Genomic DNA, 17,107 nt, shown 5'->3' with positions numbered 1-17,107 from the left:
GGAGATTACTTGAAAATCTGATTTTTAACATGTTTTTGGATTTTTAACATGATCTTATTTTTTGTCGTGCAATAGCCCGTGCTTATAAAGGGATTTGATAGCAAAAGCATCCCTTCATCGATATCGGGAAACTATTCAATATCGATAGCACCCTTTCTCTAGGAGTAGAGGTCGAGTTTAGTATTATAGGATACTTTTTAAATTACCTAACACACATATTTTTTATTAAATAATTTATTATTATTTTTTATGAAATTAATTTCTTGAAGCATCTTAATTCTGAATCCCATTTTCATTTTTTGTCTTTTACAGCTTCATCTGTGAGGTTAAATGAAAAAAAAAAAACCGTGTATCAACTTGATGTATTTTTTTTCTCTGAAAAATCCAAGTCTGCAATAAAAATTGGAATTTCTGCTTGAAGATCCCTTTCGTCAAAAGCGGGATTCTTCTTTCTTATGCTGACTTGCGAAGAAATATGTTATCACAATTTGTTTATTTCTTCAATAACTAATCAATATTATGGAATATTTTTATTTAATGTTTTCCAATGTTTCATTAAACAAAATTATGAATTATTGGAAATAATTCATAATTTTCCAATGATTCATTAAACAAAATTATTAATTTTAGTTAACAAATTTTAAATTCTAAAGGTTGCAATTATTTTCAATACTTTTTTAAAGATACAAGGTTTTAAGAAAACGAAAGATATGTCTGATTCCAATATTTATTTTTTAACGTTTTCGGCAAATTTTTAACATGGTTTTATAGCTTGCTGAATTTTTTTAAGCTTAAATCTAATCTTTTCAGTCTAGATTAATAAACTAATAAAAATAATCTGGATTCCTAAAATTATGATAATAATTTCAATTGCAAAATTTTTATCCCCCTCTAAAATGTATGGAAAAGATTCACCTACTGCGAATATAGGTAATTCTCTACTCAACAGAAGTTGGTGCATCTTCAATGTGTATTCCAGAACTAAAGAAAATGAAATTTAGTTTGTGAGAAGGGCCTGAATTTCGAAACAGTCCCCACACTTTTCTCCGGGGGTTTAATTGAAAAGTTGCTCTTGGTATCATTGGTTGTGTTTTATACTATAAACATTTGCGTTATTTTTTGTACCGATTAGTAATTTTCGAGGTTTGACCATTCCGGGACTTTAGGGACAGTTGTATTTACAGTTGAAAAAATATCATGGTGAAAAGCTATACTGTTTTAAATTTCTTGAAAAAAAAAAAACGGTCATGAAACAATTTATTTTAATTGTTATTTTACCATATTCAAACAAAGCAGCCAAATGATCATAAATAAGATAGTATTCAAACTGTTAACTATGAGAAAAATAGTTTATTATTTGCTTTCACCTAATAGGGATCAGACAACCAGAATTTTATCTCACCAACTAGGCCCACCTAATATAGCCACTTAGTTTCTAGCAGATAGGTGCATATTAGGGCTAATCTGTCAACGTTGACACCACAATATTTCCTCCATTCCCTTCTCTTCAACACATGAAGAATTTCCAGTGTCCTACACTCACCAATTTGTGAACCTGGATTATTAGAATATGATACTCTGATTCACGAGTAGATCGCTGCACCATGAAACTGCTAAAATATCTCCAATTCAAAGTACATTTTTTTTTACTGTTTTGAAACCGTTATATCTATAAATGGTCAAAAAACTGTACAGTTTTGTATTTTTGGTTTTTTAACCACACTAGCTGTAAATTATTTTGAAACCGCAAATGGAAAAAATGTTCTGTACCATAAACTTAACTGTTAATTGTATGGAGAGACTGCTGCCGGTTATTTTACCAAAATTGTAGAATGAAAGTTCTAACATTGTACAGGATAATTTGAAGTTAATGTATAGGAAAAAACATAATTAATTTTTATTTCTTATTTGTTGAGATAAATATATTTTTCACTATATATATTTATAATTTATAGTTATTTTTTAAAATTAAAAGACAATGGGAGAAACTTTTTAAGATACCTGTTTGTGATACCTGTTGGATGTAATTTATTTACATTGCTATAAGGTAATTAAATTGAAAACATTAAATTCTGACAAACATGTCTCAGAAATTTATGAATAAATTTTCATGCGATTTTTATATTTGATATTTGAAAGGAATAAGTTAATGCATAGTAAAGTGTACGTTTAAGTTTTTTCTGCAAAAACAGCCCAAGCGCTATTTAATTGTTTTTGATCTCATGTTTAATTTTTTATTTGCTTTAAAAAAATAAAATTTTTATTGCAAAGTAAGTCATTTAGTTTGTACTAAAAACCTTAATAAAATAAATATAATAATATAAACGTCATTTCTGTTGGAACTAATACATTTTAATACAAATTTAGTTCTATATGAAAACTAAAGTATCCATATCCAAGCTACGATTTTTTTTTTTGAATTTATAACGGAAATAATATTTAGATATTTGAATAAAATTCATAAATTTCATTGCATTAATAATGTAGCAAAATCAATTTTTAAATTAATTCTGATTAATATTAATAACTGATAACTTTCCTTTTAATGATTTTAACATCTCCTTTGCTGTGACTGAACTTGACAATCATCCGTAAAGTTTTGATATTGCTTCTTTTTTCATTCGCTTTCATATTTGTTTGCGTTTAGTGTTCTATTACTTATAGTTTTTAAGAAGTATTTCTGAATATCTTCTGCCAGGAACTGGCAATCAGGAGAACGACATGGAGAAATGCTCTAGACATCGGGCGATCATGCCAATAAGCATTAGGATTTTAAAATATATGTTTTAAGATCAGTTATAACGGAACATCTTGCACATATAGCATGAAAAAAAATTTAAATTAGTTACATGTTTTAAAAAATGAAGTAATATATGCATTCTTTTAAGACGCCTAATTGTCATTTAAATCACCACTGCTACCCCCTTTCCCCCTTATAAAAAAATTGGAAAACAAAATAAAACTTCTTATTTGGTGATTCCTATATGCACTTGCACTTATGAAGATCCTTCCTAATGAGCTTAATGAATTATAAAATACTAGGAGGCTCTGCCCCCTACTCGCTAACGCTCGTCAACCCCCGAGAATTGCTACGCAATCCTATGTGGTTCACGCCGTGAACCATGGCTCGCTGCGCTCGCTCGCCAATGAACACAATGTTCTAGCACAAAGACATAGTATATTATCATCAAAGACATAGTATTTTATCATCAAAGACATAGTATTGTACTTATGTAGAAGAATTCTATCAATGTTCTTATTGGCTTTTAAAAAAGTATATTAGCTATTTAGATTGTACATGGTGAAAAAATCAAAACATTAGCTAAATGAGAAACATATTAGCAAAATAAATTATCAAATATTGCAGTTACTCACCTAAATTCAACTAAATGTGTATAATAAATTAGTTAATGCTAGAAATTCTGAAAGTTTTAGAAAAAAATTTTATTATTTAAAAATATAAACTTTAAACCCTAACTTTTCCTTGTGAGATAATAACCCTCAAAAAGTCTTTCATTTTCAAGAACACAAAAATTTGTTTTATCGCCAAATGAAATATTTTTTGGTGATCAGCATTATTGAAATCAATTTCTATATTAATTAACATTTGTGATAAAGTACATAACATTTTAGAACAAAATAAGGATGTTTTACATACAATAAATTAAAATGCATGGCTGTTAGCATTACCCGAGAAATACCACGTGGAGGTCGCCATGCTGCATTTCTAATCGGGGAGTTTTGATTTTGGCAGTTCCCCTTGCCTACTGCCAATAGAAGTTTCAATTAAATTTTTTCCAAAAAACATTTTTTTCTGCAAAGCTCTAAGAAATTAACACTAAGCATTTAGAATTTCTTTGAAAACACAATTATAGATTTGGCATCTTGGAGCAATTACTGAAAGGCTGTCAAATGACTTAACTCTTGACAGGCCAACATAAAGTTGTCCATGACTAAAAACTTGTTTAGTCAATACTAAACTGATTTTCTCAAAAGTCTGACCTTGTGACTTATTTATAGTCATGGAGAAGGCCAGCCTAATTAATTCCTAATTGAGTTTAAATTAAATATTATCATGTTTTTAGGGCATGAATCTGAATTGAACAACCTGATAATGCTCACTCTGGTTATTGTTTCCGTTTTTAAAAGCGCTATATGTTGAGCCACCTCATGTGACATTTGCCATGTGACATTTTTAGCAGCAATCATTGGCCGATTTTCTAACGTTGCCATTCGGGGAGTTTTAATGAGGCTTTTTTTTTTTGGTGCCGTGTAAGAGAAATATATATATAGATTGCGCTTAGTAAGCTGCATATAGCATGTCCTGTATATACATTGAACTATTGCATATTTTGTTTAATAATCATACTTAACTTTGAATTTGTTTTCTTAATTAGGCAAATTGCACTGCAAAATATAAGGCTCAATAAGCTAAATGGGTTTAAAACATGCTGATTAATAAATCATACTTATAGGATTTATTTTTTTTTGTTTATAATTCGTATGCTTTTACAAAACGATTGTTTACATAAAATATATTTCGATAAAACCTCTTTGTCAATGGTTTTAATTTCAATTTAAAATTATAAGAAAGTTAAGAAATTAGATACAAGAAATCTTTCGGGCAGTTTTATGGCATATAAATATCTTATAATGTGAGTTCAGTAGATTTTATTTTGCGGCTGAAAGGTGAAGATACATACTCTAAAAATATTATGTAAATAATACTTAAAAATAACTAAAAAATAATTAATTGAAAAATAATAATTTAAAAACAATATTTTTGACTTTGCTTTATAATTTTATTTTCTTCTAACTTGCATATTCCTAGGTAAAAATCGTCTCTTCGGCCGTTATTTAAAGCTCAGGAGAACATGCAGTTAGAAAAGTATAACAAATTATCTTGTTTAGTGAACACAGTTGACTGCAAAATATTTCATATAATAATCTACAATATCTTGCTCAATGAGCAATACGAATTATACTATAAAGTCTTTTGTTTAATGAAGTAGATCTACTATAAAATATCTTTTATAGTAAGCTACTATATTCTTAATAAAAAATAAGAACTGTACAATAAATTATCCTGCTTTATCAGCTAGATTCTCCATAAAATATCTTTTGTAGTAAGCTACAATATTCTTAGTAAACAATGCGAAATATGCAATAAAATATCCTGTATAATCAGCTAGATTCACTGTAAAACATGCTTTATAGTAAGCATTCTTAGTAAACTAGTATAATTGTACATTCTTAGTAAACTGGTATAATGAGCAATTTAGTTTAATAAACTAGATCTACTATGAAATATTTTTCAGAGTAAACTACTGTATTCCTAGTAAACAATACGAACTGTACGAAAAATTGAAAATATGAATCAGTAAAAATAATCAGTGGAAAATATGAATCAAAAAATAATATTTTTTCTTCTACAAACTTTTAAGCGTTTCCTTACAAATTAGAAATGTTATCAGCTCAATGATAACGATGTATGTACTTTCCAATGTGCAACTAAAAGTATTATTGACCATAATGTAAGCAATATTTCTATTATGAATTGTATATAAGTGTTGACAGAATGGGAAAAATTATCAAATTAATTTTTGACACTGTTTTGGAAAAGCATAACTGCAACAATATCTTTCTAAGGTAAGCCATATTAATATTTAATTTTATATGTAACTTCAGTTTTTCAAATTAAACGCTTTCCGCTAGTCTTAATACTTTTATTACATAGATTTTACTACATTTTGAGGTTGCATTGGAGGCCTATTTTATCTGCATAGAATTCAAGTCGTTTAAACATAGAAACTTAGTAATTTATTACAAACCATGTGGCCCTTTTCTTTGTTCTGACTAATGATATAAAATTTGTAAACTATAGAATACTGACTAAACAGCACAAGGATAACTAAGTATAATACTGTCATTATCAACAATTTGCGCAACTTAACTAAAGTAAGATATACGACTGCAAAACTCGTTAACCGATCAGCGTCATTTGATAAAAATATTAAGAACCACAACCTGTACTCTTCAATTATATATGTAATAAAATTATATATGCTCCCAGATAGATATCATACCAAGGGGTCACCACTTTTTAATCTTTCATTTCTGTCTAATTTATAGTTCTTAATTCAGTCTAATTTATAATTTCACTGTTTAAACTTTAAATCGTCCATGTGAGATTAGAATTTTCATTGAGAAATTTGTAAACGCGTCTGTTCAGCGTTCGTGCTTAGGACTTATTCATTTGCCTCATATATGCCAGTTTTCAGTTCTTTGTTGCCAATACAAAAAAAAAGAAATTTCATCGGATATTTTAAACAATATACACAATAGTGTTTTATATTATAGAAAAGGTAGGCATCATACACTGATATGTATCGCACAGTATGATATGAATACTAACTAGGAAAGATATGGCATTAATGTTGTCCTGCCTCTATTCCCCTAGAATCACTATTTATGTTTTTTTAAGCTGTTTATTTATTCCTACTCATTTTATCATTGTACTCATTAATCTTCTGAAATAACAATTTTGCAAACATTAAACCTTATCAAAAACTACCGAATTCTTGATTGTCGCTTATTACTCCAATATCATTGTTTTGAGATTGACTTTATAAAGCCTTATCTGTTGCACTGAAGTTTTTGTAAAAGAAATAGGACAAGATAAGATCCCAATGAAAATAAAAATAAAAACTTTGAATGCAAACTATCAAAAGAAGAATCTATTCAGAACTCCATGATTATTATTTATTGCTTTTAACTACCTACGGGTATTATTATAAGTAATTTTTAATGCCTATTTGATCAAATATTTCTATTGTTATTCTCAAACTCAACAAAATCCTTAAGTTCATTACGAGGTGGTGTGTTGATTATTGAATATGTTTTTTTGATTTATGCATTTAATTTTATCATTCAATCCTAGTGATTTTTTTATAAAACATCTTTGAAAAAATATTACCGAAAACCATAATGTATGGCTATTTCTATATTTAATAAAAATTTTCTTAGTTTAATGATACTTTATATGGAATTTTGATTATTGCATATAAAAATAGCATTTTCTGTATGCGTAACAAATGTAGTATAATTGTTATGAATTTGTTCGATGTAAATAAAAAATAAAAAACATTTTGCAATTAAAATTGAAACCTCGATTGAAACTTAAATTAAGGAAGTAATATTTCTTAACTGCAGTAATATTTCTTAACTAATATTTCTTAACGTAGTACTGCAGTTTCATCTGTAAACTAAAGTTTAGATTTTCTGAAGAAAATGAAGGAAAAACTTTTGCTAATCTCTTTTAAAAAAATGAACGATCATAATTAAAGACGCGATTTTTAATTCTTTTATAATTAAAATTTTTTTTATTTTTTATCATAACTACTGCAGTTTTGGATCAGTTTCCAAGTTAAATTTCTTTTAGTTACTATGATTTCTAGGGACAAAAATTTTCATAGAAATAGTTTGAAAGTTAAGCAAAATTTAAGGGTTAATTTTTAACAATTCACAGTAAATGTAGATGAATTTTGCATTTTTCTTTTTCTTTTAAGGAAATAATAAATTAGTTAGTTTTTAGAATACAACAATTCGAGTCTAATCGTCTTGTTTCCCACAGTTATTTTTTAGAATGCAACAATAAGAGTATAACTGTTTGGTTTCCCACTGTTAATTTTTTAGAATACGACAATTAGGAGATAATTTTTTTTTACAGTTATGTTTAGAATACAACAATTAGATGATGATTGTTTTGTTTATCCCGGTTATTTTTTAGAATACAACAATTAGAGGATATTCATTTTGTTTCCCGCAGTAATTTTTTAGAATACAACAAATAGAGAATAATCGTTGTGGTTCTCACATTTTTGTTTAAAATACAACAATTAGAATAAAATTATTTTGTTTGATGTAATTTCGTTTTAGAATACAACAATTAGAGGATAATCTTTTTGCATTCTGCAGTTATAATTTTTCTGAAATATTAAATAATTATCATTGTACTTTTGGTTTTTTTTTCTTTTTTATTATACTATTGATATAGCTTCACTATAATTGAAAAAAATTAATCACGTACAATAGCGAAAAATGAAAATAAAAATGAATCGCTAATGATCCTTAAAAAATAAAAAATGTTTTTTTTTCAGGTCTGAATATGTACTATTTATTTGTGCTATCGGTTTGTGCTCTCTTCTGTTCTGGATCCTGCACTGAAGGTAAGTTAAGAGTTGAAAATTGAAGTTTCTTTTTTTAAATTTTTTTTTATTTTTTAATGTTGAATTAGATTTAAAACTGCATCTATCTATGATATTATATAGAGGTTGTTTCAGATGAATAGAGAAATTTTCTAATATTTTTTTATAACTTTTAATATTCTTTCTTGAACTTGTGAAAAACAGAGCTTATTTTGAAAAATATTTAAATGAATTAAAAAATATGTAACGAAAAATATTATGTTAGTATTATTTCAGTAACTTTTAGTAGATCACTGTTGGTTTTAAAAACTATACAGGTCTAAATCTACGAACTAAATATCTCAAAGAGCATTCTATTTTTTATCAAGAACTAATACAAAATTTGAAATTAGAAACTAATTAAAAATCTGTTTGTTTAATATTAAATTTAAACAAAAGTTAGTATATTATAGTACAGTATTTTCTGCTAGGTAAATATAAATGCGCTATTTTTTCTCTAAACATTTTAGCAATCAGTGAATACTTGAATCATATTATTTAACGATAAAAGATTTCTTATTTTCTAATTTTTTTTTAAATCAAAACTTTATATCAACAAACTCTCAATTTAGGAAATCTGAAAAGTTGAAATCATACTTTTTGGAATTATAGAAGGCGCCTCAAGATTACTCGATTTCTAAACTCTCCTAATTTCCCCCTCTCTGTTACCAGGGTTTCAGTTAATCTTCTTTTGTCTTTTACACTTCAATAATAAATTGGAATATACTGGAGAGAGGAAAAACCAAGATTTGACGAAACCGTGGTTAGAGTGAAGAGCGGGGATATTATGTAACCTTTAAAATGCCAATTTAATTTACAAGGAGTATAGACAGTACAGATATTTAGTTGCAAACATCGTAATAAAATTTTTTATTTAAAGAGAGTGAGTCGAGGCATTTTTGAACCGAATGTGTTGTTCTATACACAACTAACACAGTCCTGTTTAAAGATTAAATAAAAATTTCATTTTTAAATAATAGAAGCTGCGTTTTATTAATCATTCTGGTTTATTGCACTCTTTGTGTTAGCAATGGGTGAAATGTAAGCATTATCCTTACAATAATCACAACAAGTGCAGAAAACAAAAGCTTATAAATGTCACGATCAGATAGTAGGGAAAAAGAAGATTTTTAAACACCAGGTCTCAAGATAGTTTTTCAGCAATGAAGATATGATTATAAAGAAAACTAGTAAAATGCTAATTTTTAACGGGTAACCAGATAGGTAGCAGGTAGACGGATAAGTACGGACAAATCCCAACAGGTGTGAGTTCAGATAAAAATTGAAAAATTAACAGTTGCCTCGGAATAGAGCCGGAGATCCACTTTTGGCGATTTATCGAAAATGAAGTTTCATTGAGAGCCAAGCAAACAGCACCAACACAATGAGGACAAATTTGTCTATTCAGCAAACTAAAACTTTGAAAGACGTGGCAAAAATGAAGAAAACATACAATAGAACGTATTTTATGTTGATGTTAATTCATTACTATTAAAAGGCATTTCATTTCATGTAAAAAAAAAAAGAAGATTCAAAATAAGCAAGAGGAAGATTGACATCAACTTATTGTGAGTCAATCTTGAATAATAATGTTTCTTTTTTGCATTTATTGAGAAAGGAATTAGAGAAAACTAATTAAATTAAAGATACATTTAAGCGTTCATTGAAATTAAATGCAATGAAATGTATAATTCAAAAGTGGCATGACAAGAGCCTTGATTAAAATGTAAATTCTATTATAATCCATTTTATTTTTACAGTGATCCCTGAAGTGACTTCGGAGGATACTGATGCCCAGAATAGCGTAGTGTACTGTCCAGGTGGATACTACTACTGTCAAGTCGGATCGACATGCTGTCCGCTACCAAACGGAGCATACTCATGCTGCCCATACCCCTCAGCAATGTGTTGCGCAGATATGGTTCATTGTTGCCCATACGGCACTCGATGTGATCCTACCTCCAGATACTGCCTCCATGGTTACAGCCTGATGCTATCACAATCTAAGACGCCCGCATTTCCTATGAAATAAACATCTCAGTCTCGTTTGACTTGTTTGATACTCGTATGTAAATATGTAATATAGAAATAAAGGATTCGTTTTATGTATATTGTTTTTGTTTATGAAAACTGAAAAAGGATTTTAGAATAGATAAATTTAACTTTTAGACAGCATTTAATTAAAAAAAAATATTATTTAGTAGATTCTAAAGTATTTCACTTAAAACTTATAAAAGATAAAATAATTGAGGGACGATGTATAATATGTAATCACAAATTTGCTGACAGCGTTTACTAAAAGTCAAAGATTAGAAAAGTTAGACGATCTACAGTCTACTGAGCAAGACTCACTAAAAAAAAAGAAAAAAAAAAAAGAGAGAGAGAGAGAGAGAGAGAGAGAGAGAGAGAGAGAGCATTTCATCTGCTTTCATTTGGCTTAAAAAGTGTTTTAACAGCATAAAAATGTTGATTATGATTTTCGTCCATTGTATTAAATCTATGGGGAATTTCTTGCATAAACATCTCAAAAAGTTGTAAATCGATTTTTCTTGTTGTTGATAATGAAATTTTGTTATGCGATTAAATTTTGTTTTCATTATTATTTCTTTTTACTTTTTTATATCAGTAATAAATGTTGATATCACATTAAAATTGCTGCAAAAATATTGTTTGGCATAATTAAATCCTCACAATAAATTTTATTGTTTCTTCATTGAATGCAAAAAAAAACAAAAAAAAAAAAACTCTCATCAAAATCGTTTAACAACTTTCTGGGCGAACGTTCTAACAACTGAGTCAGACATTTACATTTTCCAATTAGCGCCGGAATGAATTCAATCTTATTTGAATTTAATTAACGTTTCTGCTTTTGTTCTTAAATACTTAATGCGCCTGTAAAATATTCTTGAATATAATTTTAATGTTTATGTTTTTGTTTAAAAATGAAAAAAAAGTTTAGAAAGGAGGACTGATCAGAAATACGAAAGGGCACAGTAACCTGTAAAATAATTTAATAAAAATTGATGAAGAAAAAAATCTTAGAGAAATTGGGGAAACAGATGAAACAATGGCTGAAAAGTCAGATCAGGGCAGAATGCAGGGTACAGACAGAACTGAGGTAACGAGTTTGCGTGTTGAGGTATCTTTTAACAAAATGGTATTTCCTTACATGTATAGGAATGTCCATATCATTCCTACAGGAATGTCCATATCATTCCTATTGGAATGTCCATATCATTCCTACAGGAATGTCTATATCACGTACATTTACTGTTTAGGATAATCTAATGTTTTTAAATTCAGCGAAAAAAAAAGAACAAACGAATGAAACAAACTTTTTGAGAAGTGCTACAGAAACGTCCCTAACTTCCATTTGGAAATCAAACTAGTTCGAACTTTTCTCATTCCACTTTCCTAGTTGTGATTTGTCAAAATTCGTTTACGGTTTTGTTTCTTTGGTATCCCTTATGTGAGAGATTTTTTAATATAATTTTTGACAAGGATTCTAAATTCACTGAAGTGACAAAAGTCATGGGATAATATTGTGTTCGGAATCGGGAATATTAATCAGAGAAATTTTATCAGATGTCTCATTCAAACTAGTAGAATATAATAGGCTGCTAATCTTCTTCTTTACAGATTGTGGCCCCTTTAAAGCGCTTCTGCCTGGCTACTGACAACACATGTGCCTGTGGAGGAGCAGGAACAGTGCGGCACTATGCTATAGAATGTCCACTTATTACATCCTACCACTTTAAACAACCAAAGCTAGAATTCCTCATAGCCTGGAAGAGATCTATCTATAAGAATCCTAAGTTGAAACAGAAGGCAACTAAAAGTTAACTATTTGAAACTTAAGACAGAAACTAATGTACTCCTTTCTTCTATGACTCTCTACACAATAACGGTGAAAGCACGCGGAGTGATGCCATAAGTAGAGAGTTCTGCTCTACGTCACCTGTAGACCATTTCGATCACCACTTATGATATGTATATAAATTAGTCCGATTGAATCTATATTTTTGGCCGCTATTCAGCCTAGGGACAAAACCTGGACTTTCTGATTTTCATTCCTCGATGCATGTTCTTGTAAGACTTTTGAAGAGACAATTTTGAAATCTAACAACTTCTCTTACTGACTTCCTTCTATTCCGTGACTGTAATAGAGCATTTTTAACGTGATTTTTCTATGTTAAGGCCTTCACACTCTGTGTGAATGTTCCCTGATTTCACCCTAGCATTTTTATGTCAGCAAGCAAGCGAACGTAAAACTTCATTGATTTCTTTCTATGCACCAGGCTTGACTTTTCTTCTGCATAATTGTACGATTACGTATGGGATATAGCTCTTGGGATTTCATTTTCACGCATCTTTGCCAAAAGTGCACTCCTTTGGTGCATAATTTCTTTTCTGAAAGTTCATTATTTTCTTGGTGCAAATGCCATTTAAAAGTTTTACGTCTTCCAAATCTCACAGTCATCTCCTTTTTTATGTTTGACCTCAAATAAATTATCAAAATCCTTCTCCCTGTTTAAATTCTTCCTTTCACTGACGACTTTTAAAGATTTTTTTTCTTACAGCTGATTCATTTCGTCGTGTTAAATTATTTCTAATGTGCAGCAAATTTCCCCTCCTTCAACAGTGGTGCAGTGGGTGAAAATTTACTTCATACCCTCATGCAACTTTTCAGTGCCCCTTCACCAGTGGTGCAGTGACTGAAAATTTGTTTTTATGCCCTCATGCAGCTTTTCAGTGCTCCTTCAACAATGGTGCAGTGACTGAAAATTTCCGCTATGCCCTCATTGAATTTTTCATAGCTCCTTCAGCTGTGGTGCAGTGACTTATAGTTGTCAATAGCTATTACAATGTCATAGAGAGCTATTATAATTCTCAAAAAGAGCAATTAACTTGATTTCCTGCCGATCAATTTAACCATTTTTGACGAGCTTCCTCCTCATTTAAATCATAAAGTTCTTATCAATCATGTCGTATTTTAATCGTTTCCAGAAACTTATGAAAATAAATAAACACTTTTCGCTGCAACTCTAGTAATAAATGGCTACTAAATACTGGAAGGTCCTTTAGATGAGTTAAAATTTCTTTTGTTTAGAAGTGATGGCCGACGTTTTATTCGTCGTCCAAAAGTCACCAGAATGGACCTGCGATAGCAAGGGCCCCCAGTGAATCGCGAAAACAGACCAATAGTGGTCTGGGAAGGTTTTATCATAATGGCGCCTTCCCCTCGTACACATTGATGGGACTATGAATCAATTTGTTTATAAAAATATTTTAGAAGTTCGCATGCTACCTTATACTCATAAAAAGATGCCTCCGTAATGGATATTTCAGTAGGATAATGCTTCTAAGTTCACCTCCAAAATTGTGAAAAGTTGGTTTGCAGCTATGATGAATTTTGAAATGACCGATTCAATCATCTGACCTGAATCCAATAAAACACCGCGGGAATTCATCGAAAGAAAAGTAAGGTCACGAGAGCAATTTTTAATGGCAGAACTCCTTCAGGATCTTCAGTTGGAAAGTGCCAAATTCCCCAAGTCCACTCTAGAAAGCTTCGTTAATGAAAGCAAAAGACAACGAAATATTAAACATTTGCTACATTTTCAAACCTTAAGATGAATAGTTTCAATAAAAGTTTAATAAAAACTGAATCGCTTCAAAACGTTTGATATTCATTTCTTAATCTCGTTTTGTGTTTGTTGTATTAAATTTTTTCAAGACTATTATTAATTGCTTCCCATGTAGGATCCATTTTTCCAATTCGAATCTACATTCCTCCTCAATGTATGGAAGCAGTTGCTTAAAGTTATCCATTTTCTCCTTCACGTTTTGGCATTCGATGCTAAACGAGTAATTTTCTAGGGTGTATTGCTGACCATCAGTTGCTAAGCGTATTTACCTTGTTCTTCATGTAGAGAAAAACCCAAATCATGAAACCCAAATACCAAATTTTTTAAATTTCATTTGCATTGTTCTACTAAGCTTTTCAATCGATAATTTCAATTCATCCTTCAATCTCATCTTTTCATCTTTCACCCTCTAATTTGACCAATTGCACTCACTATTGAGTATGTCTGACTTAAAGTTAGCTAATTTTATCAAGCTAAAGATTATTTGACCATAGTTTCTAATATAGTGTCGTCTAAAAGAGTCAGTATAGACATTTTCAGCTCTTCGCCGGGCGCTATGTAATTATTAATTAATCCTGGTTGAGGGTGTTCACCATTTCTTTAGTGGGTGGGGCACTAGGCTTTCGATCTCAGCTCTCACCATAGAACAACTCTCAGACATACTTTGCAATAAATGATCAAGTAAAATAAGCACGCTGCTAATCGACAAATAGAAGCACTATACTACTTCTCTCTGTTCCACGATTCACTTTGCGCAACAAATAAATTACCTGGTTCTAAATTAACGTTAAAGCTCAAGCAGCACTGGAATGGAGACTTTAGTTTCTATTACGTGGTCTCTCACTTACGAAAAACGCTTAGGACCGACAACGAGTCAAATTCCGCTGTTCACTGACAGTCTCATTTCTCGGAGTGAAACAAAAGTTCTATGATTCTAAATTTTTTGAATTTTCATTCCACTGGTGGACGATTTCGGAAGGCTATTCTTCGTAATGAAGTCCCAAAGATTCTTCGAAGTCTTTTCCTACCATCCACTCCTGATCCTCATCGCGGATGACGGCGAGAATCATCCGTAGGGTGGCTAAAGCAAGTAAAAAGGAGCACAGAAGGCCAATTTAAAAAATAAATAAATAAAAGCTTCATGCCCAGGTTGCCGGGCCCGATGTGGGGGTGCCGTCTCTTCTGCTTAGGATCTAACTTGTGATAGCATGTCTTCGGATCATCCTCAGGGATGCTTCCCAGACAATCGCCAATAACCCAATGTGCAGCTCAAGCACATTAATTTCAACTACAACAACTTTGAAAAAATTTATGCTGGGTATAACAGCAGCGCTTTGTCCAGAGAAAACAGAGCTTGGTGTCTTATTTATGTGCAGAGGGTTCTGAGCACCGGAGAGACATAGGTAATCTTTAGAAGATTGACTAGATAATGACACCCTATACTAGCCGGAGAGTCAATATAGTTTACATTCCACCTCAGTGCATGGAAGCTTTTAAAGTTATCCAGTTTCTGTTCCACGTCTTAGCATTCGATGCCAAGCGAGTGGGTAGGAGAGCCTACCGGCTAGTTTAGAGAGTAGCCGGAAAAGAAAAAGATGTAGAAGCAGAAAAGGTCGAACGAGAAGAAAAAAGAAGTGTGAATAGAATAATTGACCCAAAATTAAACTAATGATTAAAAGCAACACAATTGATAATTAGTCCTAAACAAAATTGAACAAAACAGAGACCTAACGATATCAGAAAGTCGTGAATGAGAACTTCGTTGAATGGGTAAGGAGCTGACTAAAATGCTGTCTTATAGATCTCGCCTAAAAGTTTCTCCCCTACCTGAATGATTGATGAGGTGGGCGGAGGAGCTCTATTGAAAAACCGCACCTGTTCCCGTAGATGATTACTCGCCAAATCTTTATGATGCCAATGACGATAAAGGGTCTCAAATGGAAAACCGATTTCCCTCCGTTTTGAAAGACATAGTTGATTAATTCTTCCTTTAGTGGGAGAGTGAAACTTGCGAAATTTTTCGGATGCGCAAGGGATTTTTAGGGATTTGAGTTAAAACATTACACGACATTTCCGAGTGTTTTTGTCATGGGTACCGTTCAAATGACGAGGGGGGGGGGGACTCCGATGCTAACTTTTTGAAGATTATCTATACATATCGTGTGTCTTCGTGCATTTTTCATACTTAAATTTGAAGGGCATACTGCATTGCATTATCCGATTGAAAATGCTGGGAATAATCAAACTGTAGCATTTGCTTTCTTATTTTTTTTTTGAAACCTCAAAATGATAGTAAAAAATAATCAGTATACCACAATGATAGTTATTTATGGAATTCAAGTGAAGATGCTACCGTTCATAAAAAGATGCTTTATGAATAAAAACATGATATTACCATAAAAGATGCTTTATGATTAAAATTTTCTTACTATGTAATATTCAAAAAACTCATAAACATTAAAAGACTCGATTAAAAATTTTTTTTTACAAAATAATAAAAAAAGAGCTAATAGTGGCACTTCAGTTTTATAAAGTAATGCTTTCAAATTTTTTTTTTTTAATGAATGCTTTTGTTGCTGTTGATTCATTTGTCGTCGTCGTAAAGTGTAGGCGAAAAATTACAAAGGTAGCATATTAATAATCTTTTGACGTAGATTGGAGAGTGGTGTCCGTTTTAAATTTTTTTTTTCCTGACACTCTAATTATAAGCAAAAATATATTTAGGTATTTTTTAACTTTAAAAAATACTCGAATAGTTACTAAAAATTTGTTTAGATTATCAGGAAAAAACTTGTGCATTTTTTTAAAAGCGTTATTCGAAAGTTTTTTTTATAAAATTGTATCAATAATTCTTACTCAAAAGTACATCAATAATTAATTTTGTAATTTCAATAATGAATAATTGTTTTTCTTAATTTAACTCTAAATAAGTGCACATTTGAAGATTGGTTGGAAGCGTCATGTTTAGAAAATTTTAATGCAGGAAAAACAACGGTGTTTCATTTTGTACTGCGCAATCATAAATTATAAAATGCTAAATATAATATTTTCACTTATTTTGACTTAAATTATTCTAAAATAATGAGAAAAATTTAAAAATTCCTGTTAAAAAATTAACAATTTAAAATATTGTAGTGTAAAATAAGTGAAAGAGTAAGAGTGAATCAGTACAGGAATAAAAAGTATTAAAAATTAACAAAACAAAAAAAATTT

At 30.3% G+C, this 17,107-nt stretch overlaps 1 protein-coding gene and 1 long non-coding RNA gene across 2 annotated transcripts in view; one reads left to right on the top strand and one right to left on the bottom strand.

Annotated features, from left to right (window-relative positions):
• Positions 1–17,107, bottom strand: part of LOC107447843 (progranulin) — a 131,534-nt gene that overhangs the window by 78,336 nt on the left and 36,091 nt on the right. The window lies entirely within an intron of this gene.
• Positions 5,568–10,355, top strand: LOC139425533 (uncharacterized). Its single transcript, XR_011636723.1, has 3 exons — positions 5,568–5,649; positions 8,160–8,228; positions 10,007–10,355. It is a non-coding gene; the product is annotated as an uncharacterized lncRNA (long non-coding RNA).

This window comes from Parasteatoda tepidariorum, chromosome 5, assembly GCF_043381705.1.
Source record: "Parasteatoda tepidariorum isolate YZ-2023 chromosome 5, CAS_Ptep_4.0, whole genome shotgun sequence".
Lineage (NCBI taxonomy): Eukaryota > Metazoa > Arthropoda > Arachnida > Araneae > Theridiidae > Parasteatoda > Parasteatoda tepidariorum.
This window is presented reverse-complemented; position numbering and strand designations above follow the sequence as displayed.